This window comes from Polyodon spathula, chromosome 7, assembly GCF_017654505.1.
Source record: "Polyodon spathula isolate WHYD16114869_AA chromosome 7, ASM1765450v1, whole genome shotgun sequence".
NCBI lineage: Eukaryota > Metazoa > Chordata > Actinopteri > Acipenseriformes > Polyodontidae > Polyodon > Polyodon spathula.
The window spans coordinates 10,788,039-10,814,073 of NC_054540.1; the positions used below are offsets into that span (position 1 = coordinate 10,788,039).

The following is a 26,035-nucleotide window of genomic DNA, read 5'->3' on the forward strand; positions in this document are numbered from 1 at the left end:
CTCTGATAGAATTCTTCTGTGCAGGTTTTTCAGCGTATCCATCAGGAACCTTTTTTGCATCTTCACTTTTTCTTTGTGATTGTTTGTTTTCTCCCTGTTGTGATCCTGCTTACTTCGTCTCTTGAATACAAGGTATTCACCTTTTTCTTAAATGCATTCGTGAACCTGTTGGTCTGTTTCCTGTCAAAGTTGCTTAGACTTTTGCTCTCCAGATGTTTCCAGCGCTTACTCAAGAAACCTAGGGCATTCTCTGCAAATCTCTGTAATCTGTATTTTTTGACAATCCTCCCTGTTGTTAATTTTGAAATGATTTGCCTTTCCTTTTCTGGCCTTGAGATATTTGTTTTTAATGTCTAAAACCAGTGTTTCATGGTATGTTTTTCCTGATTCTGGAGTTTACAGGGCATTTGTTTGCCAGCTCATTCACTTTAGACCATGGAGAATTGGAGGACTTTAAGCGCTGACACCTCTTTTTGTATTTCTCCTTTAATTTCCTTTGCTTGTCCAATGATTGTTGGAGTTGTTTTATTTCATTATGCAGCCTGTCTCTGATTTCTTGATCATCTTTTCCCCTCCCCGCGTTGCCTACAAACACAGTCAATAAACAAATTAGTCAGCAACTCAGTCAGTAAAACACACATGCCACCTCAACAACCAGTTATCTATGAAAATCTATGAAATATAGATATAAAAGAACGTGATAACTTGCCTGTCTTTGCAACATGTTGTTCAGAAGACTTGTATGATGTCACTTCTAGTTGATGATGTCACATAAGGATAAGTTCACTATTTTAATGGGGAGAGATTGGTTGGCGTAACTGGGTTGAGGGTAGACTGAGGTACGCAACTAAATATTGTGATTTTAATCAATAATCATGCATTCATTTGGAAAAAAAATAGATTCCCAGCAAAAGAGCACAAATAGATGTTTAGATCAATGGCAAACTGTAGGCATTATTTGGCAATTTGATTAGTCATATTCTAAGTACAAATTCAGTGAAGGCCACGGAGGACATGACAAAATGCTTGGTGTCCGTTGAAAACAAGATATTTTCTGGTATTAAAGATGAAATTAATGTAATATTTCTTACACTGCATTACAGGGGACAGTTCAATTTATATAAAAAAATCTTTTTTAAAATTAGATTTTTTGTGACCCAATACTTAAAATATACTTAAAAAGGTCAGAGGGACTCCAATCGTACCGGTTTCATGGAATGACCCAGTATTATCTTTTCTTAAGGTTCACATGCACAGGTCTACACACAGGATGCAGCCTTCACACAGACAACCTCACTTACATTTCTGACCAGGGTTCTCCCCAAGCCTTTTCAGCTGGACGGGCCACGGCAAAGTGGCTGTTGCCCCCCAGCTGAAAAACCCGAACTGCTTGTCTTGCAGATGCTACTGTGCCTTTAACAGTAAGGATTGATTGTGCTTCTATCAGACTAGATCAGTTGTGCAAAATATCTTGGAACCACCTTACAGCTGTGTTATCGCTTGACACAACATTTAACCAATCAGAGAGTTGGAGGGGTGGGTTTTCTGTGTGAAACACTTAAAGAGGCTAAAACATTAAAGATGACTGCTAAAAAAAATAACCAACTATTTTCAAAGAAAAAATAGTGACAATGAATGCAGTGGGTCAAAATAAGCCAACAATTGGCATAATCTACCGCCTAATACTCTATTTGTGCCAGCTGCTTTATTAAAAAAAAAAAAAAAAATACGATTATTTTATGGTATTATCATTTAGTCCATTTTTTGTTGTATTATTGTACTGTGAGGTGATAAATATAACATAATAGCTATACATATGCGCCAAAAAAAAAGCATATTCCTTTTGTTGTGATATCGTAAGAATATGTATCCAGGTGCTTGTGAGAGAAATTGGGGGTTCATACATAGATGCTGTACGTCTTTAAGAACAAAGGCGTGATGGAATATCAGTTGTTGTCAGCTGACATACAAATGCTTAAGTGCAGAGGTGCTGGATTATTACACTCCGGTTTCATGCAACAGTTATGACAGTGACCAAACGTGTGTGAGTACTGTTGTGTTAAAAAATGGTTAAAATGAACAGTTGCATTCAAAAAATGTAGAACAGCAAAAAACAAAAAAATGGACGTGCATTAACAAAATGCCCTGAAAACTTAACAAAGAAAACAATTTAAATGAAGGAATAAGCTCAATAATTAAGCTAAAAAGGAAGTGAAAAAGTTACCTTTTTTTGTGAACTCCAACACAACCTGATAGTCAATGAAAGACAACACATTATTTAAATTATTTTTCATGTTATATATTTAAGGCAAGGCAAGTTTATTTTTCAGTTAAAAGTGCTCCCGGCTATAATATTCTGCCATCCAACTGTAAAGAATTCCTGGGGAGAACCCTGCTGACCTGTTTAAAAACCCTTTCAACTGAGATCATGTGCAACTCATTATTACCACAATAGCCAATCAGCCCCAGTGCACTTTGGGAAATGTAGTCTAAGCACTCTGGTTTCAAACTCTGGGATTACATTTTAAACTAAAAATGTAACCTCATCGGCAGCATACATATTGGTGGTATGTCTTCCTCATCTATATGACTGTATCTCCTTCAGACTATTCCTGGCTGCAAAGAGTTTTAAATTTTTTTTTTTCAAATTAATTTATTTTCTGCTTGCTCGAAAATCCCCACATGATTTAGCATAATTCAAGATTTAAAATGCAGCTTTTAAAAGATGATTAAGTGGAAAGCCTAATCAACCAATTATTTTGCTGTCTATTTGTCTGAGTGAACAGGCATGAAATGGGGAAACATCAAAGTACCATCATGTCAGGACATTTAGTCTATAAAAGCAAAGCCGCAATTGCTTCAGCTAGTCCATTTGGAGTAAAATGCTGCACAGGTAATAAACATCATGAATGCTCAGCAGTTTAATTGTTATGAATTCTGAAATGTCATGCAGCAACATTTGTATTCTGAACACTATATTTGTACAGATCTTCAATATTAATAACCATCTCAAAAAACAGAACATGAAAACATTAATTACAATAAATAAAACACTATTTAACAAAATGGATAGAGGTATACACTATTGTTGGTTTAGCATAATTTTGAATCCCGGGAACATATTTATTCCTGTTAGTCAAAAACAATAAAAAAAAGGTATTGCATTACAAAATAAAAGTCATAGCAAAGCACACTGCCAAGAAATGCAAGGCTCTGACTGTAGGTGTCACTTGACAGCATGTGGGTTATACAGTCTGATGCCTGATGTGGTACAATAAAAGAACAAACAGTACACAGCAAACCAGTAAAAAATGGTTTAAATACAATGACATGACAGCTTTTAATCATTTAAATTGGCTTCTTTAAGACAAGAAAAAAGTCAACATTTCTGAGGCCAGACGGGAACAAAAAAATGTTCTAGGCACACAATGCTGGGTAAGCAAATAAACAAGTCTGTTTTTAGTTTGGGTAGCTTTGGAGAACAACGCCTAACAGTTTCAGCCTGTTATTACTGCCCAAGCAATTTGTCAAATGTAGAATGGTTAGAGACTTTAGACACACACACACACAAAATGCAGCAACTGTAGTGCAAGTGTGTTAGAATGCATTTGAGTTAACAGTTCAAGTGCTGTCTGAAAGCTATAAAGGAAGGCATTTTGAGTTAGAGGTTCAAGTGCAGATAGATAAACTCACTTTTTTTTCTACCTTTAATTACTAAATAAGAACAAATATTATTTATTTAAAGCATTATAATTGTATTTTAGTTCAACTGCATTTGGTTTTCTAATCATAGTACTGGTTGCAATGTCTCATTATTTTGTAAAATTGTACAATGTCATTGTTGGTACATATCTTTTGGTGCCCCGTTTCTCACATACACATACTCAGAATTGTATTGTACTTGGAAGTGCTGTAAAAAGCATATATGGCACTAGTTACCAGATAGAGCTTTGATGTAATTTAACAGTGGTTTTGAAATCCTTATGTGTTTTTTTCTGATACGCTTTGTACATGAAAAGCTCATACTCATATACATGTTTATAATGCGGCACATAATTAAATGAACCTTAATTAACTTAAGAGAACTGTCATTTCCAAACAGACTGCAGAATCTTTAAGCAGGAACATTGCAGGCTTGCTTGGCCTATATGGTGCTCCAAACTCGCAGAAGCTCAACATTACATAAAGCTGCCAAAATGCACCGGTACATAATATTTACTGTGCAGTAAATCCAATAGACTTGCCTCAATACAGGCATTTTCTATTGAAATTTCTAATTAACTATAGATTTGTATTTCTTTATAACAGTGTTCATTTGTTGCAACTGGTAATTGGGGAACATGAATGTTCTGAATTTTTATTTATTGTTCATATTATGTGATTTATAGATAATATTTGGACCTGTATTTTATAAATCAAAAATTGTTATATAGCAGTATGATTCAATCTAGAGACTTACAGTTTATCAAAGATAATAATTATCTAAATATTGAAATCTGCCATTTAAAAACAATGTGTTTACTATGTAATATTTATGTATTTATTTATTTATTTATTTTTAAGTGACCCTGCTTTACCTCCAGATATTTTGAGTACCTTAACATTTGGTTTCACAAACCCATTCAGATGCTAATTTCAGACTACCTTCCTGTGGTAACATTAAGGACTCTAACATCAGTGCTTAATAAAGTCTGTGAAACCACTTTTAAATTGAATATCAGTAGCAACTGTTACACCATCCTTCAGTGCAAAGATTTCTTCACTTTGTGACAGTGCAAATTGAGCATTACTGATGCTGACAGTTGGAAACCTGCAGCTATCAGGTACTGCATATAAAAAAAAAAAAGAATGGCAAAAGCGAAGTCAAAGAGACAGCTGTAGTAAGTTAGAAGACGCACAGGTTCCCACCTGTTGTCTGTCGTGCTTCGAACCCCAAGGTATGTGCGTCGGTCTGGGTAAATAGAAAAGCCCCAGCTGCAGACGCCCGCTTTGTTCTGATATGGCAATTAAATGGAAGAGCAGCACTTAAAGTGATGCGACTGTCACACTATTTCATGTAGCAGACAGTTCCATTTCCTCCTAACAGCGCCGTGCAGGCGCCAAGCCTTATATAACTGTCACTTCACTGGCACCTTCAGCTGGCCTAACCATTTGATTTATGATGGTGGCTTGTTCAATTATATTTTCTTAAAATCTCCTTTGAGCAAACCAATTTGATGCTGTCAAGACAATTAAAAAGTCCAATGTGGTCTCCAAAATGCAATATGATGTACTGAGAGATATTCACGCACTCGAGATTTCCTGTCCTCTCTTTGATGAGAAACAATGAATAAACAATGTATAATTAAATGGAAAACAACTGAGTAGACATGTAAACCTTCCTCCACAGTTCTAGAGCAGAAGATGTGACTGTATGGTAGTCAAACTAATTGAAAACTAGAAGGGTAAAGTTGCATTGCTCGAAATTCAGATCAACAGCATAGCATACTATGACTACTACAAACACATCAGACATTAACACATGCCTATGACCCTAATTATCTATTATACGGATACCACTAAATAAAGAGAAACAGTATAGAAATTATAGAAAGCATGTTTACCCTTCTAGTTGTCACACAATTCCAAACAGTGTTCTTTAAAATATGATTGGTAAGCGTTTATGGTATCAAAAACACAACGTAAAAGAATAAATGTATCCATTGACAAATGTTCCAAGAATTTATGTCCCATTAAAAGAATATTCTACGGGTTTTGGTTACTGGCAGCTTCACACATTTTGACATGTGCTCAATATTTACTTTGGCTTTTTTTGCTGTTAATGGGTGATTTTTGTCTTTTAGTTTTTCATGCCATAACAATAACCTGATACAACCATGAGCAGTGTAGTTTCTGTAGAATTTATAATCAGACATTTACTGTTATAATGTAACAAAGTAAAATGTTCAGCAGGACATATAGTGCTAATGTGGAAAAAAAATTGAGGCCTATATATGGGTGACACATTTTTAAAAAGCTACTGTTATTTTTTAACAGGAGCCTTATGTTCAGTTCTAACAGAGGACAATACCTGGATTGGATGCGTTATTCAATAAATCAGGCTAGCAACAAACAAACATCTCATGAAACTGCATGCCTTTCCCCTTACTAACTGGCCTGCTTCAATAAAAAAATGACTCCCGCTTACACATCACAGTTGTCTACATGTGCACAACAGAATAGGGCCGGCGGAATACATTGTGGGTTGATTCTTATACACATTTAAGAGTTGTCTCTTGGTTCTGTCAAAAAATGTTAGGACCTCACTCATGTGGAAGGCTGATATTAGATAACTGAAATAAAGTTTGCTGAGGACAAGCCCAGCTACAGAACTGCATCAGCACAGACAACACAAAGCAGGACAGGGGTGCACTGCTTAGCGATCACGCTGCTTCATAAGAAATTTGATCTCTCCTGGATTTGTTTATGATAAACAGTGTGTAGCAGAAAGCCATTTTGTAGAGCAGCAACGATTTTAATGAAACAGAGATGAATATACCCGACACTGCACTGGTTTGATAGGCAGTGTGTGCACATCACAGCAGGTTTAGATTCAGAAGAGGCTGTTTAACTATTCTAGCTGTTCACTCCAAATTCTATAAGATGTATGCCAGTAGACAGTTTGATCTGAAAAAGCAATCAGATGTGTCTGTCGTTACCAAAAAATCAAGCAATAATGTCTAATATACCTGCCCTTCGAGAGTGTCATAAATGACAGGTGTGTCATGAAAAGGTTAGTCAGACACAGATATACACTGCTGTGCAAAAGTCTTAGACATCTTGCATTTTTTCTACTTTGATGCATTATGAGCATCAACAATTTACTCAAAGGCTCTCATTGTGTTTTCTACTATTACAACAACCTTGACTTGCATAAAGAAGGAAACACATTGAGTGAAATAGCTTGCATCACTCGATTTTCAAGGTGAGGTATCCGGAGCACTGCCAAGAAATAATGTAGGTGAATAATACTTTATAAGGAAGTCAAGTTAATTAAGTTAAGTGGATATGCATTTTTCTTTTTTACTTTCTCTACAAACAACCTTGAATTAAATGAATAAGTGGATTTCAAATGTTGCTTTTTTGAAGTAACATAAACACAATACATGAAAATACAGAAGGTTAAAATGTGATTCAAATCAAAAACCCAGATTCACAGCAACATTCAAAAGCTTCAATATTTGTATTACAAAAGGGCTACCCCATTAGAAACCCACTCATTGCTGTGTTGTGCATTTTGAATAATTAAATATGAACTTCTGCGGCTGTGGTGTCAGGGTACAAAGACAGTGGTCAGCAGATTCTAACTCCCTCAACCCTGTTAGAAAAGTACAAGCCTGCTGATACACACATTCCAAACTGAACCATGGCATTTGAAAAAGAAAGACAAAACGAATACAAACAAAAAGGAATCAGGAGATACAGAGAGATATCACCGAGTGCCTCGAATCTTTACAGCCTGTGTAACTGTATTGCAGAATAATGTTTTTCTTCTTCCTTTTTGATCAATTTCATTCAGATCAGATGACACTCAGTTGAAAACTTGAAAAATCCACTGAAAATGGTTCATAGTGTATTATGTGCTAAAAGGAATTTGAATACACTGTATATATATATTATATTAATTGAGGGGGGGGGTTATGAAAATACAATGCTCCCTCGCTATAACACGGGTCTCAGGGGACACACAATATGAGTGTTGTAACCAAAGAACGTTATAAACAAAATACAAAATAAAATAACCCCCTCTCTATAATGCACATATAGCAAAGCAAAAAGGTAACTTTCTGTGAATTAACCACGCATAAAGCACCATGTAATCAAAGCTATGTTTATAAAACAAATAAATAAAAGGTAACATTCCCACTCGTGGATCATTTTAATTAGCAGTGTTTAAATTATAAATAGCCTGGCTAAACGGCGGTGGGGAGTTCAGTTTGAAGCGGCAGACATGCAAACCAAGTACGAGAAGAAGAGCGGGTCGGATGAGAAGAAGAGGGAATGGGCTCGTCCCAGGTTCGGCTGTCAGAGAGGGGCTGAAGCGAAGCTGAAGTATCACGTCTCCAGGAGAAACCAACAGCTCCTAATGCAGCAAAAAACTAAATACAGTAGGAAAGCTAACTATGCAATTGGCCTATTATTTATTTAGTTATAAATTGAATGCTGAATAAGATGTCTGTGTTATAAAGTGCCAGCGCAGCTTTTCTTCAGTTCAGATACTGTATCAAAAGGGAGAGACAGAAACAGAAGTTAAACTGAGAAGTTGTTTATAGTTTGAACAAAACCGGTACTGTATTTACTGTAGAAATATTGCATGACTCACTAGTACAGGGAATTGGGGGACATGCTGTAGGAGAATTATATCTGAGGCCCGTTATAACCGAGAGTTATATAGCAGGGAAGCACTGTAGTGTTTTAAACAAAACAAGCTTGAACTACTGATTTATCTTTTCATAACCATATTGTTTTTTGTGACACATATCATGCTTTCAGGAGAATGTTTTGAAGAGACCTACGCTGGCAACAGAGTTTAATATTATGTTTCTATTTCAACCAATTCCAGCGTTATTTTTTTTAAACACAATATCATTGTACCTTTGATACATGATGATGACTTCAACACAACACATGTGATAGACTAATAAACTCCAGGCTACAGATATCTTAATTGGGTTAACTAGTGTGTCAGGGTTGAGGACAAATAGGCTACATCCATGATACTAACGACATAAATACCAAAATGAAGGTGATCGGTGCATCACACACTCACTAATAACTAGCTTCTCTTTCTAAGAAGTATTGCCTATTAACTGATAATCAAAGAAGAAGAAAAGTATAACAAAGGGAGCATCTCTGGGAGACTGGCTCTGTCATACATTCTGCATTTTACCTTATTAAAAGGATGCCTCCGAGTTCCCTTGTATTATGCTGTTTATGATGATTCACATAAAGGAAATACAATTAGAGTAAGGTTATAGAGAGGAAATAAAAAACACATTTTGATTAATCTGATGCCACTCATTATGTTGTTTTTGAATAGCCCTTTCTAGCTGTATCCACTAATTTAGTCTAAAGTGCAATGAAATGTAGTATCTGTTAGAGACTACATTCTAATATTAATAAAGTCTGGTATAAAACTTTATAAGAGAAATGTTTTCAGACAATAACAGCAAAGGTCTCAGAAAACAGTTCAATTCTATGTGAATGTGTTTGTGGCAGGCTGGTGAGTGGATAGAGGCCCAGAGACAGTCTGGAGTTCAAAAAAATAACTATTTTATTATAAACACAAAAATGAAAGGGCACAAGGGCCAAAACAAAGCAATTTAAACACAAATAAAGCAAAAATACACTCACAAAAATAAAGGTTTCCAGGCTGGGCAATGCCTTCACTGGATTCAAAACATTCAAAAATCAAACACCAAAACACCAACCTGCTTCCTCAGCTCCCTCCTAAATGAGAAGTAGAGGCCTCCTTTTATGTCAGGTGGCTGGGCGCTGATTGATCATTAATTAAACTAATCATCTAATCAACCCCAGCCACCTGAACACAATGAACCCAGGCAGGTAGGGGAATTTAACCCCATCCCTGCCAATTTCTAAAGAGCAAAGCTGTGCTCTGCCACAGTGTTACAATTAATTAATTTAGTTCCATGAAAGGAAAATGCAACTGGAATTATACTCAACAGTTCCTTGAAGATAAGACTTTTGGTCTTCTGTTTTGGAAACTCAATCTCTGTACAAAAAGCTTTCCTCTCAGCAACAAAGTCTTCAATCCCATGTTGGATCAAACTCAGCAACAAAGCTTTCAATTCTTTATAGAATCAACAAACCGCTGCAACAGTGTCTTCAGTCCCCGGTATAGGATCCACAACAGCACCCGTCTGCTCTGTCCTCTTCTCTGAATCTTTTATCTATGCAGGTAGCAGGGCACAGTTTCTTTTGGATACTGTGGTTTCAGATGTACAGCAGACCTAGACTGGTTTGTCTGATAACAGTCTCTGTAAGTTTTACGGCAGTCCTCCAACCAGGCCTCAGTCTTGTTGCTTGTGGTAGTGACTCGCTTGCAGCTTGCTTCCTCCTCTTGGGTCCGATTTCAGGCAGAGTCCCATCTTGGGTCTGTTTTTAGGCAGAGTCCCGGAGTTACAGCTTTGCTTAGCGGAGTGACAGCACCTTGTTTAGCATTTGATGTGGAGCCATCTTCAGCTTGTTCATTAGATCACACACTTCAGTATGTCTGCAAGAAAGAGGCCCTCTTCTCGAGACCCAGCAGTTTGCCCTGTTTCTCAAGACACACAGTTTCATTAATTAATCCAATTACATTTCCAATACATATTCATGTATTATTATCATATTCAGGGACAATGTTATCTAAATTCAAATTCAAGATTAAAATATCCATGGACAAGCCGAGGCATTTTTTACCCACCCACTAACTGCTTGAAAACACTACTGTACTTTACACCAGCTACAGTAGTAGAAAACTGGGCCATAATCTTCATTGGGATTTCAACCCTTAGTGTTTTGGATACAATGCATAAGCTTTTCTCTTTTAAACACTGATGTTGCTTACTGTACAGTATGTAGGAAAAACCTGTGATGCTCCCTAGGGAAACACAAGCCATTATTTCGACAAATGCTTTGGTATTGTTATATGCCACAAAGGAGGTACAGTAGTGTTTTATCTTAATTGAAAGAAAATATCACCCACTGCATGGTGCCCACTCCATGCTGGGCCACTGTCCATATTAACTTTTGAACTGAAAGTCAGTGGGCTACCTACTGAGCAAGCAATTTAATTTGCCATTATGTAGAGCTTACCAAGATAATACAATCCATTAATTATCTAGTGCAGCGTGAAATAGAATAACGATTAATCCATAAGTGTGTGCAATAAACCATTCATTTGAAATACTGTTATTTTTTATGTCATTGCTGCATCTTTATAACTTAAATATTATGGGCAATGAATAAGGGTCTGCATTTTCCACTATGGGCAACTTGCAGGCAAATTGCCCACTCCATATTAAATGAATGAAGTGGGCAATTTGCTCAAAGTGGAATTTTTTTTGTTAACTTGATTGGTCATCCTCAATGGCTAGTAGAGGATCTTGAAAGTTATCTTTCATTTCTCTTCCTAATCAATTTATTGAAAATTATGCATTGCTGTTGCCTTTTTTCCTGATTGATGAAATTGATTAAATGTCTATTCTATAGCTGTACCCTCTCTGTCTTTCTGACACCACTTACAAACTGGGTGTACGTAAGGTAGACACTTAGAAAACCTACAAACTACAAATCTCATGGGTCTAGTCAATTGAGCTAAGGTACCATCACCGTTCAAATCAGGATCAAAACTGATGTTTTATTAACTTTTAAAGACAAAAATAAACTTAAAAGACATGCATACACAGTTAGAGATGTTTGTTTTTTCAACATTCCTTTAATCTAATTCTTTAAACGATAACTGTTTTCCAATCCAACATCGTTTACTGTCGATCAATTGAATAGACCTCTTGCACTCTAAAGTATTTATCCAGGCAAAACCAGTTTTCTAGTTTATGTTTCACAACCTCAGCTACTGTAGTAATCAACAATGTGAGTACTGGTGCCAAGCAACAGTGTTGATTGTGTTAAATAAACTAGCATCCTTTCAAGCTTGTTCAGCAAATATTCAACCCAAGGGATTCTTAAGTTGTTACCCAAGCGTTTTTCAAAAGAACCAGATTTTTCTCTATCGCTCTAGTGTTCTGTCCCTGCCACAGCAGTCCCTCCAACATAAATAATCAAAAGCTTCAGTAGTTTGTTGACACTGTGGGACATGAACATGTAAACATTTTTGCTAAGTGCACTTCATTCATTGGAATGCACTTAGTTTAGGGACATAACTGTCAATTATGTTATCAGTGTATATGTGGCAGTGAATACGTCTAAGACACATGCATGTAATTGTATATAACTTACGTTTTGTTTGTCTGTGTACAATATGTTTTTTTTTTTTTTTAAATGATATGGTGCCGACCCCTGATATGAATTATAAGGCAATGATACTTAACTATCATGATCTAGTATTGCTATACTGGTAATCCAAGATTGCAGTTACCTTATAAGTAAAAAAAAATTGAAATGCACTTGGAATCTGCATTCAATGCAATATGTTACTTGGAGTGGATTTTTTTTTTTTTAATTATCTTGATTATCAATATTCTGTACATGATATCACTTTCTCTGCAATAAATCAGCTGGCAAACTGAGCAGTAATGGACATTGTAGTAGGCAATCAAGACATCAGTTTGACATTTTGTTATACTGTACAACTTCATCATCTGGCCATCAATGCTGGGGTAGGCCACTTAAACCCTGGGAGTAAACAGATCATTGTAACAGGCATGAAATACATTAGCTTCTGTTGTGGTCTGTCAAAACAAAATAAAACAAATTCAGCCATAGTAAACCATCTGGTGGAAACAGAAGGAAAAAGTGGCTGTTCAGATTATTTTAAACATCTTGAGTTAATTCACAACTCAAATGTCTCAACTTAATTTGTTTTAATAAATTCTATTAGTTACAAAGAAATGTAATTAGTGTAGTGTAATAGCAGGGTGGCAGGCTTTCTGTCACATTTATAAAAGATGGCAGTCGGTCTGCCAGAAACAGTTGTCACTTTCAATCAGAACTGCTGTTTTTAGAAAAACGGAAAAAAAGCGAGTAGAGTGCCTTACAGAGCTTACAACAGAGTTGCACTTCTCATTATTATATGAGAATTAAAATTATAAAGTATAGTATTATACTATACTTTTGAAGCTTTGTACAAACCATAGGAGGAGCTTGAAATCATGCCTGCTTACAGCAATTCATCTGTGACCAATATGACTGTGACATTAGAGAGCATCCCAAGCACATAGAAAGCTATGTGGCTGATTAAGGCATTGTGCTAAAGTAATTTGTCAGATATAATTAAAAATCTAATAAAAGGCATGCAGGTTGAGTGGTATGAGCATGTTCGCTTCCTGTACTAAGTTGCCAATCTTGACTGGAGACCTTCTGGAAGCACTGCATTTACCTGCAGGGTTATGGAGGAAAATCATCTAGGGATATTCCACCATATGAATTTCAGCAGCCTCTTCATGGTAAGGTGTCCTACAATCCAGATGAAGACTAGGCTTGGGCACTGCCTCCAGGGTCTTGTAGTTTGATAACATCCTTTGCTTAGGTTCAGCAGAAGCAATTGTCTTGACAGTGGGATCAGGGCTGTCCACCAATCTTCAGTCCTTCTGATCGGTAAGCAGGTTGCAGAGGTGTACAGTATTTGTTAAATAAAAGTGCAAATGCACAGAAATGGAAAGATGAAACCTTACAATTGCTGCTGAATTGTTGTTTTCTTTTTGTGGATGGTCTAATTTAGCATCCTGTCTCCCTGCAGTTCTTAACAGCTGCTCTAAGTCACCTGAGCTTTAATGAAAAGCTGCTAAGACTGCAAATCGCCACAGATTTTCACTCATTATATATCGAAGATCTGCCCTTTGCTGTGAAAAGACCTTCACGTCACAGTCTGCATTTGGTTGTTGCCATTTGTGCTTTTCTTGCCATATGTACACACACACACACACACACACACACAAACACAAAACACTCACACAAACACACACCCAAACATACACAAACACAAACACACATACTTCAAACACAAAGGTGCAGCGCAGAGAGAGAGAGAGTCTGGAACTATTTTATTTTCAAGGCGTTGATAAAGAGTTATCATAACAATTTTACAAGTTTATTTCTTTTGTATTTCTAAAACATGTTTTTGTTTTCTAATGTCTGCCATCATTGTGCGAGATACAATTGTTCCTGGTTTATTTTATTCATTTGGAGGTCTGTCTATTTTGGGTTAGAAATGCAGAATATTAGAAACACAAATGTTTATTTATCATTGGCAAGCTTAGTGCTGGGTTTTGATCCCTACCGGACCTTATAGTACTTAGCACAAGCGCTGCTCTGAATGAACTATTTTGGGGCAAGTAAGCTTTAACTTTGTTCCTTTATAACTTGCTGGAGATGAGATGGATACTAACACCGTGAGAAGCCAATAAAAACAAACTGCGGATGCCCTGCACTTCCAAGCAGCATGAAGTAAGGCATCAACAGCCATGTGAATTGAGTGGGGAGGAGGGTAGAGAAGTGGCAGCAGTAAACACTACAGACATTCTGGAGCATCATGGTGTCATTCCATTTGTAGAGGGGAAATAAACCTCTCCCACAGTGAGTCTTTAAAGTTTATTCATAATATCTCAGAACTTATGATAAGAATAAGAATATGTATATGTATGTGTAGCAGCTAAAATACTGTAACTTGCTAAATGTATTTGCTTGTAAATGTAATTAATTCTCCCTGAACTGCTGCATAAAACAAATACAGTAGCTTCTAATAGGAATTGTTTCCATAAGCCATTTTGGTGTCAGTCAATTAACACATGAGCAATTTTGTCAACTCTAATAATAAAGATAAGGCAGTCATTTCCTTTGTTGCTGGGGAAGAGCAAGTCACAGGTCTACAGTAAGTGTCAATATATTCAGATTAAATATAATCATAAATTGAAGGGCTCTGAATTAAAAGTGCATCCATTTTTGTATTTTTATTTTTTTTTAAGGCATCCTTTACCCTAAATACACAACGGTGTCAGATGCTGCTGCACAGAGTACCTGATTATGGTTGACATAATGCAGGCATTTAAACCACAAGCGATCTTAACCACGACACAAAGTGCAGACTCCACTGTAAGAGCAGTTATCGAGCTTTTAACCTAATTTTTTCTGTAGGGTTTTAAATCAGTTGTGGCAGTGAATCACATATCACCGCCCATGTAGATAATACTTAATGTTTGCGCTGCACCAGTCTAAAAAATACATAACTTAAAGATGAAACAGCAAGCAATGCTGTAAGTGACAAGGTGTTTGACGAACACCTATCTTATTAAGACTGGTTTAAAAGATCTCAATGTTAACCTATGTTAAGCTGTTAAGTATTCCAAACGTATGAAGTTTTGATAGTATATGCCAGCCTTTAACTATCATAAAACCTGCAAATGCCCCCCCCCCAATTAAAAACCCAATAAACCTATTTTAAACTGTGTAAAGAACACTTTTTGAAAGCTAACAAAAGAATATTTCAGAAATGTAAATACAGAAGAAAATTTGTTTGCCATCTAAGATAAAAAGTTCTCTATAGTGCCATTGCTGTACATTTCCTAAACAAATTAAATGTAATTACATCTATTTTTACATTTCGGTTTGGGTATGTGCACAGCTTTGACTTTTATTAAGAAATGTACCATTCAGTGTTTTAAACATTTTTGTTCTCTTTAAATAAGTTGCCCGTCTTATGCTACTCCATTTTAATCTAGGGTCTGTAAAATTAGTAATATATAAAAATCTTGGAAAACTAAATATAGGTATTTAAGTATTTATCCTTTGCAATAAACAAATTGCTTCCAGTCATAATAGCCTCACGCAGCTGGAAAATAAATTTCTAATTTTGCTGACTATGGGCCAGACTTCATTAATGTTAGCAGTGATTTATGGATAAAGCAGTCAAATCCCACCTGTGAATAATCCAATAAAGACGATAATTTGTCAGATCTTTGTGTGGTTGTCGTCCATTTAACTGGAAGAATGAGGTAAACTAAAAGCATGCAGCTAATTCCCTTATTAGGCTAGTTAGGTATTCCTTGGTAAATATGTAATAGTGTTTTGTAAAGAACAGACTTGCATGACAGAAAGACAACCAAAGATTTCCAAAGAATAAGAATTCTTGATTTTAAGTAATCTATCAGAATAAAAGTGCATTATCAGGAATGTTCTCCAAGAAAATATGTACCATCAGGAGGTGTCATATACACCAACATACAGTGAACAAGATAATGGATAAGCAAGTAGAAGACATTATAATCAGCTACTTAGAACAACTACTCTTATCCATTTAGTTAGCATTTCAGAATATATGACTTTCTGTATTTACCGCATTTAGCCGATGTATGCACTATTTCTGTTCTTTGGTGGTATTTAATCAAACTTCATGCCACTGCAAAAACATTTGCAGATGTTGACACTCAATAAGATTGTATTTTTAAAGGGTAAATAGCATCTAAGGTAAATGTATTTCTTTTTTCAATGTGCCTTACCTTTTTATGTTAACAATCATCCTGAGTTCTGTTGCAACAGCACAACACTGTTTTATATTTTTCTCTGTCGCCAAATAAATAATATGATCCAATGGCATTTCAGCTGTACATGAATCATAGTAATAAACGTGAGATTTTTTTTGGAATTCAGAAGCAAGCTAATATGATTCTACAGGCACATAAGAGGATTCTGGTAGATTGAAAATATATTTTAAAAAGGGAATACATTGGTATTGTAATCCTTTTCTGGATTGCTTCTTAAACCAAATCTACATCAATTTCTTTTTTGCCTCAAGTGTATTGACTGACGTAACATAATGATTAAAATCATTAACCCTGCCCTGGCCCTGGCTCTGCTCGACTTCAAGCCAGATTGAGATGTGTTGTGAGGCAAGTTTCACAAATAGCCAGTGGAAAACCTCTCATAACCTGAGGGCATTGGGCCCTTGTGGCTCGGATGTGCCAAGGGAAAATGAGTCTTTTTATATTGTAATTAGTTCAGTTTATCAATTAACCATATCACCACTCATTTCAGTGGAATCTGATCTTGGCTCTTATTCAAGATCCATTTTTCCAAATCATGTTTATGGGTCCAGACATAAAGGATTTTGCTTGGTTTGGGTTCAGGTTGAAGACCTATTCATGGTAAAACCAGGATATGATTGTGATTGATTTTGATTCTCAAATCTTTACATTAAATACTATAAGATCTCAGTACAGACAAGAATTGTTATTTTGCTAACCAGTGTTCCCTTTTACACAGTGTAGAGTAAATGCAAAGCAATGTAACTCATGGTTTGCTATTTCCCTCTATCTCTGAAATATCAGAACTTTTTTTTTTTTTAATGAGTGCTCTCACTGGTTTGATTCAGATGAGTGAACATTTGTTTCAGCTCTAATTACCAATGGCATTTGCACAGCCTCTTTAGATTCAACTGTACTGTCCATATGTTCACCGGTAGAAAACGTACTGCTAATGACAAAAGAAGGTTAGGTAATTTGTCATCCTTTGTAACCTTTTGGGGATATGACATTCAGCAATATTTGTTTAATATACCATTTTAACTGATACATTTATGAATTATTAGGTAAGAAAATAAACAAAATCTGCACAAAAAAAAAAAAGGTTGGTAGTGTTATTTTCAAATAGCCAAATAAAACAAAACAGTACATTGATGATATTGACTTGGCTTGTCTAAGCAGTTTAATGAGAAGTAAAATAAACCTTTTGAGACCTTGAACGTCTGCCAATGAAACTCATAATATATCCCACCGAAATCCTATGGGCCCTCACCAGCTACTACATTTAATTATAATAACCTAAAAGAATGTTGTGTTTTATGATGCGTTCCACCTTCAACGAGATCTGAGTAGCTAGCATTGTAGCACCAATTCATATAAAACACCCACAGATGACACTTAGAGAGCTACTATATGTTCAAAACCACACAACAAAATACCATTCATTATACATGTTTTAAAAGGGAACAGGGTGTAGTATTAAAAACTGATGACTCCTGTTGCAGGAGGAGATATTGAAGGTATTTGAAATTGTTGATTCCAGTGAGGCCGATGCAGTTTAATGGATGTTTACACTGCATAAAACATACTGCAGTGTTAACAGTGTCAAAGGCACTCAGAGGCAGATACAGTTACTGCCTAGTCTATATTAATGGTGAAGTTGCACTGAACTCAACAAATATGAAAAATATAAAATACTTTTGAAAGCCATTTGATCATACCACATGTGTCGCTAAGGACCTCAGAGAATAACTTTAGGTATTCATACAGTAGGCATAACTCAATATGGAATTTTTTTTTTTTTTACCGAATGTTCCTCACAGGGTAAAGCAGGTCTCATGTAATACGGTTCTCATACAGCAAACTGGCACTGGTCAGTGAGCCACTGCCTGTACTTAAACAAATATATACAGACAATGTGGACAACATTATTGCCAAAAAATTGTCAATTGTTATTGGATGATATGATACCCAAACAGGTCTTGAAGCCAATAACTCAGTGTTTTGTCTTTATTTTCTAGAGAAAAAAAAAAAACTCACATAGCAGATACATTAAATTGCAGATCAAAGGAGTTTCCATTACACTGGAATTATGATGTCACGCATGGTCTATCAGATTTGAGCAGCTGGCTGAAAAAGGTGCAGTTGATGTGGATTTATAAAAAAGGCACCCTGTTACATATAGGATACATACACCTCTTGACAAAAAAAAAAAAAAAAAACACAACCTTTTGATCTGACAATTAGCTATGAGTAGGGGTCTAACGAATTTGCAATTTTCAATCAGGAAAATTCACCTCTTGAGGGGCCAATGCATACTGGACTAGTACGGAGTTAAAAAAATAAATAAATGATTTACTGCACACTGCAAGCAACGTAAACCACGTATCTTAATTCTGTAGATAGGCCTTTTTTATTAATTCGCCACCCATTTGTTGTTTACTCTTCACATGACAACAATGTTTTAATCATCTATCAACTTGTCTGTATTGGCTTTTCTGGGACCTCTACTGTACATTAGGAGGTGGGACAAAGTCAGTGTTGCATTGTTATTTTGATTTAGGTTACTAAAATCTAGTTTTCAGCTTTGGAGGTAAAATGCCAAAAATGCACGACAAAGCAAAAAAAAGCAAAGTATATTTCAGCTGAGGATCGTGTAAAAAAAATTTGCAAATAAACTTTACATGCAGATAGAGGTAAATTGTTTTTCACATCTTGCAATGTGACTTTGGAGAAAATACGATCGATCGCTACTTAGCTTCAGAATCGCACATTAAACGAAAGGCTACTACAGAGGCTGCTAAACAGAACGTAATACAAATAACAGCTTTCAGAAACAAACTTAAGTCAGTGCAGACAAAAAAGTATTCCTGTCTGTTGTAGCCAAGTGAAATCAATATTACAGGTATGATCTAGCACAGCCACCTCACTTCAAACAACCCGCTGCTTACTTTTTTTTAATACAGTTAGAATTTTAGACCCGAATGGGCACATTTTCTTTCTTATGATGACTCAGTACTAATAAAAGAAATTCCTGTATGGGACAAACAACATGACAACGAATGTGCTGCATATATGGCAGTTCTTAAAAAATGCCAGATGCCCTTGGGTAACTGAGTTTTGGGACTGTTTCTAATCAATTTCCACATCTGTATAACATGGCAAAGGTTTGCCTTACACTTCCAACCAATTCAGTGGTTGCAGAACGTGCAGTCAATGTATGGGCAAGTCTTCACACCAGAGAGAGTTGGCAACAACTGCTGGGGGATGTTGCATGCTTGCCTTTAATTTGTCTTTAAATGACAGCACTCTCTTTTAGTAAGGAAGCAAGTATCACTATTTATAGTGCTCTGAAATATTAATCTACTTAGGTGTATTTAATGTTTAATCAGGTCTGCAAAATGACTGCAAAATCGTAATTTTATTCCATAACCTACCTAGGAAAAATATGTAAATTCTCCATGACTTAAATAGACCCCTAGCTATGAAGCCATGTGATATTGATTCATAGGTGTTTTCCAACTTGAAATTGAAATTGTACAATGGGGTACACAATAAAATACACAGCCGACAACAAGAAAAATACAATTCCGTGCACTAGTTTTACATATAGATTTGCTACAGTATGATATCTAAATAAATAATACTACGGATCTATAAAATAGGAATTTGACAGTGTTGAAAACAAAAACAGTATGTTATATTCATAAAGTATGTTAAAATTCAAAATGCAGTCGTTCAAAGATGTAGTTCTTACGTTAGAGCAAGCCTAAGGACATTTCTAGGCTGTCAAAAAGCAAGGTGAATTATAAAAGAGAAGAGATACAAGTTTAGAAAGGTAAACTTTTAACAAGAGACTTGTAAAAACAACTGCCAAGTCTGTCCTATTCATCCTGATAGGTGTAGATAATTTAAACTTGCAGTTTTTTTCAGAAATAATAATAATAAAAAAACAACTCTTCATCTCCGCAGTACAGTATGCTTTGATATAAGAAGCAGTTGTCATTAGTGACTGGACTTCATAATGCCCTCGATGCTTGTGTGACATTTAGTTTCCTTCTTGGCTCATTTAACAACCCAAGACATCACACCCAACACAATTATTTAGTATTTGTGGAGATTTCTGAATTTAAATCAACAACTGTTAAAAAGCTTGTGTGCAGGGACACCATTCCTTGGACGAGCAGCTTCAATTTAATTCAAATGACAAGCTGGTATTATCACATTTTAACCTTTACTGTCACATCGGTCCATTAGTGAATCAGCCAAGGCATAGGTAGCTCTTTTGACCAGGGACTCCGGCTCTGCAGGAGGTCAAGTGAATGAGCTGAGCTAAGCTGCTTTCTGGAACAAATGCCTCACTGGAACATTCAGCTTTTACCACCACATGTCATTTGTGAGCAGCGCTGTTAGTCCCCAGCCAGTCGTTCAGCTCTCAAGGTTACTGGTAATGGGGACAACGTAGAATTTATCATTTAAAAGAAAATGTATCCACACAATTACTGTGAGACTACTATCCAACCCAGCCGTCAAAATGTTCAGTCTTCTAAGACACAGACGTTTTAAATGAGTTTGTAGCTTGTAAGGTACTGCTTTGCTATATAAATAAATACAGTTTGCTATTAAAGCAGCAGTAGTACAGAGCAAAAAGTTACATTTTCCCTCAATCTCAAAAATAAGAAAGAAATGCAAGAAAATTGTCAGGCATTCAAAAACATTTCCAAAGAAAAATGAGCATCTGTTGGAACAGCAAATAAATCAGAGCCCAGTGCTGGATGTTACTGGAGTTTCACATTCTGTTGTATTGTATGAAATGTGACTGGTACAAGATGGCCACATCCATAAAAAAAAACATTAACTGAAATTAATATGTAAATTGGGCCCATGTGGCATGCCATTTAATTAATTTAAATTAATTGGTATAATTGCATGCTCTAAATTTATTATCACCTCACAAATGCCAACCCATGGAGAATTTGACATTTATTGAAGTGTACCTTCCCAACATAAGGAAGGGATATGTGGCACAATTTAGAAATGGAGTTCACATGAAATCCAGACAAATACAACATAACAGGAGTTTCTAAACTCATAAAGTGTCCATTACAACATATATGTTATATTTTACATATATGTTACAACATATATGTTAATTATACAAAGTATTTCATCCATGTAGGAGCTCTAAATATTTAAATTCTCAATATATTAAACTAAAATGTGAAGTATGACGTATGTAGCTATGTAGGTACGTACATAGAAATGCCTTCATTACATCCTCTTCCAAGGGGATATCATCCCCAGAGGGTAATAATAAACTAACTGAAATATAATCAGGGATAATAAACCAGAAAAATACATATATCATTTTTAATACATTTCAGTTAAAAGGCAACCACTGTATTTATACAACCATTTTTATATTCATCAGGTAACAATTCTTATTTTGAATTATCTGTTTTAAAATACACTGAAAAATAATTAAATACATGTCTTCAATATTTTTTTAAGGATATAGTTTAAGCCTTAACGAAATTATGTGGCCTTATATATAAATATCTCTGGGCTGTCATAAATTAAGCATTACCTTTAGCTTTCTCCAAGAAGAGCTACATTTCTGCATGGATGTCAAGTCTCAAGGTTTACCCGTGAAACTCATGCTTTTTCACAATTTTGAGAGTTTTTTTGAGAAAATTTTGAGAATCTCACGGCCATGCAATGGATTCTCACGTTTGTGCATAAGTTTGTTATTGTTTGCGATGATGTGAAACCCTTTATATATGATACAGCAATAAATCCAATACAACTTCCCAAGTGTATTATTTCATTTTGTGGGAGGGGAGGGGAAGGGGTAGGTCCCCATGAACAGGTGTACATTACCATTCTATATTCCTGTAGCTGCTACGCAAACTCCCCCCTTATGCCAAAGATAGAATTGCCTTCTTGTCACAAACTGATGGTTTGTCTGTGCGACCCTTCTGTGTTTCTATAACACAACACATCATTACTCGGAGAGAGTTGAAGGAGAGGTCAGACTGCCACTGTCTCATTCACACAGAAATTACCTCAGAAATAAATGATAAATGGACATCAATGGGAATGTGATTTTTAAAGTCTAAAAATATAATGTTCTTTATGATGTCAGTGTAGTGGTTATAAAGACAACACAAAGAAAGATGCCATATGGTAAGAGATAACAGAACAATTGGATTTTTTTTTTATTTCACCTTAATTTTGGTCAAAGTGACGATGTGAGCCACACATTGGTTTTGTATTTCTATAAAAATGAAATTTTTCATTTCAAATGGTTCAATACAGTTAGTTTGTAGCTAGAGCAAGTACAGTTTTTCGACCATATATAACATACATATATACATACATAGAGTAAGAAACACAGATAAACATAAGAAATAGGAGAGTTGTAACTGCATAAAACTTTAAGAAGATATAAGTCATAGTTAAACTGAAGGCTGTATTGTTGCTGAACATATTGCTGTACAACAATGGAAGATTGTCCACTCATTTGACTGCCATGGATGTAAGTAAATAAAATGTATTGTTTCTAAAATTTGAAAAGTCCATACGCCTCGAATTATTCTATACAAAATAAGAAGCTGAACTAATATGCGAAGCACAGTAACTGGGTGATGCGTCGTAATGTATAAGCAACCCCTACTACAAACTCTGAAGTGGTACATTTGCTTATTAAGAAGCCACCGCACATTCCATACTTTATTCCTTTGTCCTGGTGATGTATTTAGAGCTTGTAACACATCTTCATGTGTTACAAGTACTGCTTGTACCAAAATCTCCAGATCCATATTGGTAAATTTCAGTTTTCGCATCTGAGTATCCACATGGCTAGCACCAGTCTGAGATCTTTGTGAGCCATTCAATTTCTATTGGAATATGTAGCCTATACATGCAGGGTTGAACCAAACCCGTTATTAATTAGTAAATCTCCACTGCTAATTGTGGTGAAGGGTATTTAAATTGGTTGATTGTGTAATCTCCTGCATTACCTAATTAGTCTTATAAAATAAGTCATTATTTTGACGATGAGTGCGGCCGTACTGAACTATTATGTGGCTTTTTGCAGTCGGTTTTTCCCCTTTATAAATTTGGGCCTCACTGTTAAATGTCATTTTTTTTAGTGTGTGGTGTACCCGGACTATTTCTTTGTTTTATTTATTTTATCTCCACAAAAGGAGCAAAAGCAGACACTATTTTCTTTTCATGTCTAGCTACAGGTGTGTGTGTTTTTTTTTTTTTTTTTATGTGTTCCTGTTGTATTCGTTTGCTTTGCTCCCCGTGTGCATAGCCCTTAAGTCTAGGTCAGTTCCTGATCTGTCACCAGCACCCCCGACCACCCCCCCCAAAACAAAATCTAGTGGTCTAGGTTAAGGTTTTTCAGCAGGTGTCTCACTAGTGTGAACACTTAAAGGTTGACATGTATGTTTCTGCAAATGTGTGCTTTCACAATGTGACATACTGTAGAACGCACAAAGAATTCAAACAGAGTTGAGGAACCTGCTTTCTAAAGCATTCAGACAGTTAAATTACTGTCTTGAGCAGTCAGACTAAGAGGTGTGAGAGCACATCACAATCTTGAGCATGTAACCTTTTGAAAATACATCATTTCTGTAATCAAGGAAAGGATAAGCACAGTGCTGAAATTATCACAGTGATGTTCCTGCCAATGGGTAAAAAGGTGAACTTGCAAAGTACAGCAGAAGGAGAAGACGCTAAACAGTAATTTCAGTGATTATCTGTGCTAAGAATGGCTTTAGGATACTGTAGCTATCAAGTAAGTTAAATAGTTTGAACATATTGGAAATGCACAGGTAATTTACATGCTGAGTTTCAGCTAGCATGCAAATACACATTTAACAGAGTTCAGAAAGCTGGTGTTCTATCCTTTTTGTTAAAATACCAGTACAAATGAAATACAATATAGGCTTTATAATCACTTTGACTAATACATACTGTAAGTAGTCTTTACAGTAAGAGTACGGTACATAAAAACACCAGTGCACACAAGTTCTCCAAGAACATGTTTATTACCTCAGGGATAATCCATTGCTATTTATAGATAGTCACTGGTGTCTGAAATTTAAACAGGACTAATTAATTTGAACTCTGCTTTAATCAGACATTATGCACGATGGCATCATAGCTGCAAGCTCTGAATAAGTATTTGTTGATCTTTATTTCCCACCTGGCTACTGTTAATTATTTTGCACTAAATCTCTGTCAGTTTTTAAAATGTAACAAAAAATGGTACCAGCAAAGCTTAGATTAAGGGGTACTATTTTGTAAACTGTCAACAACTAACAAATGGGTTGCATTTTGGGTTTTCTTTTGTTGTTAATATATAGCAAACTATTTATATATTAGAAAACGTTTGAGTGCAAACAGCCAATCAGCTTCCAGATCTAGCAGGCTTCTATTTTGCATAGATGCCTGTTGGAACCTTGAAGTGCTTAACTGTGAATTTCATTTCAAATCAATCCATGCATACCAGCTTTTTCCCTTAGCATTATCTACAACTAATTTTATAACATAAAAAGCTATATAAACATTGATATTTTCTGATGTTGGTCTAGAGACAAGGAAAATCATGTCTGTGATGGGACAGCGAAATGAAGGCTCAATTTGCAGCTACTGGCCAGCAAACCAACAGGAAAGACATGATTGGTCAAGAATTCTGTGATAAGCTGGATCCAAACAACTCCCTGCATCAAAACCAGTCAGTCAAACTGCCAACCCTGTTTCAGTTCTTTCCGTACTAGCGAATCCACTCCCTTCCAGCTTGAATGATGCCCCGCCACCAACAAGTTTCGAGTCCGACTCTACACTAGACTATTCAACAATCCTACAGTTAATTTATCTTGCAATTCATAATAATAATAAAAACAGTTTTCTTTACACGTGTGTTGTTTTTCTATTCTAATTATGTTGGGGACTATTTTTCTCAGCGGAAGGTTACCCGGCGAAAGTTCAAGGTAAATATAGGTTTTAATTTTTTATAAAGAGAAAATAAAGAAATAAATCATTTTCTAATAGCGATAGAGCCTTCTCGATGCAGTAGAGGACCTTACTTTCGTTAGCGCCCTCGCCTACGGTTCGGGACGCATAACTACAAAACCGAATTCCCTGGGTATTATCAATGCTAAATTGCTCATCATTTTTATTGCAATACAGTCTACTGTAGGGCTTCATATTTCACTTATCAGATTACATAATTAGAAATGATTCTGTAACTAATGCATTAATGTGTTTTTTCTTTTTTTTCAATTTATAAGTATTCCATTCATGACAGCTACAGGAATTTCTCTACAATCGAGCTGTCTTTAGCTGATTTTTTTTTTTTTTAAATTGCCAGTTTAGAACACTCATCTGTAATAACTGCCGTGGCATCTACTAATCGCTTAATTTGATTAAAAGCACTCCAGTAATTAATGGAAAAAAAAATGTAAAGAAATATAAAAACACAAGATATTGGTATTATTACTTTGAAAAGGATATTCTTTAGCATATGTTATTCACCAATTCACGGGGTGTGAGCTGTGGGTGTAAGGATAGGGCAGAAGAAGCAGAAGGGAGCGGTTAGTAGGACAGAGTGCCAGCTAGAAAGGACCGGACCTAGCATAGAAGAGCAGGCGAGGCCCACTCTAGTAGCAGACCAGCAGAGCTGGACATGGAAGCTAGAATAGAAGGTGGTCACTGACTGAGGGCGGTTATGTCGACACAACCCAGGGGCAGAGGACCCAGCAACCGAAACAGGATGCAGAAAGTGG

The 26,035-nt window shown here is 35.9% G+C and overlaps 1 pseudogene; it reads right to left on the minus strand.

Moving 5' to 3' along the window:
* Positions 1-26,035, minus strand: part of LOC121318140 — a 272,183-nt pseudogene that overhangs the window by 141,507 nt on the left and 104,641 nt on the right.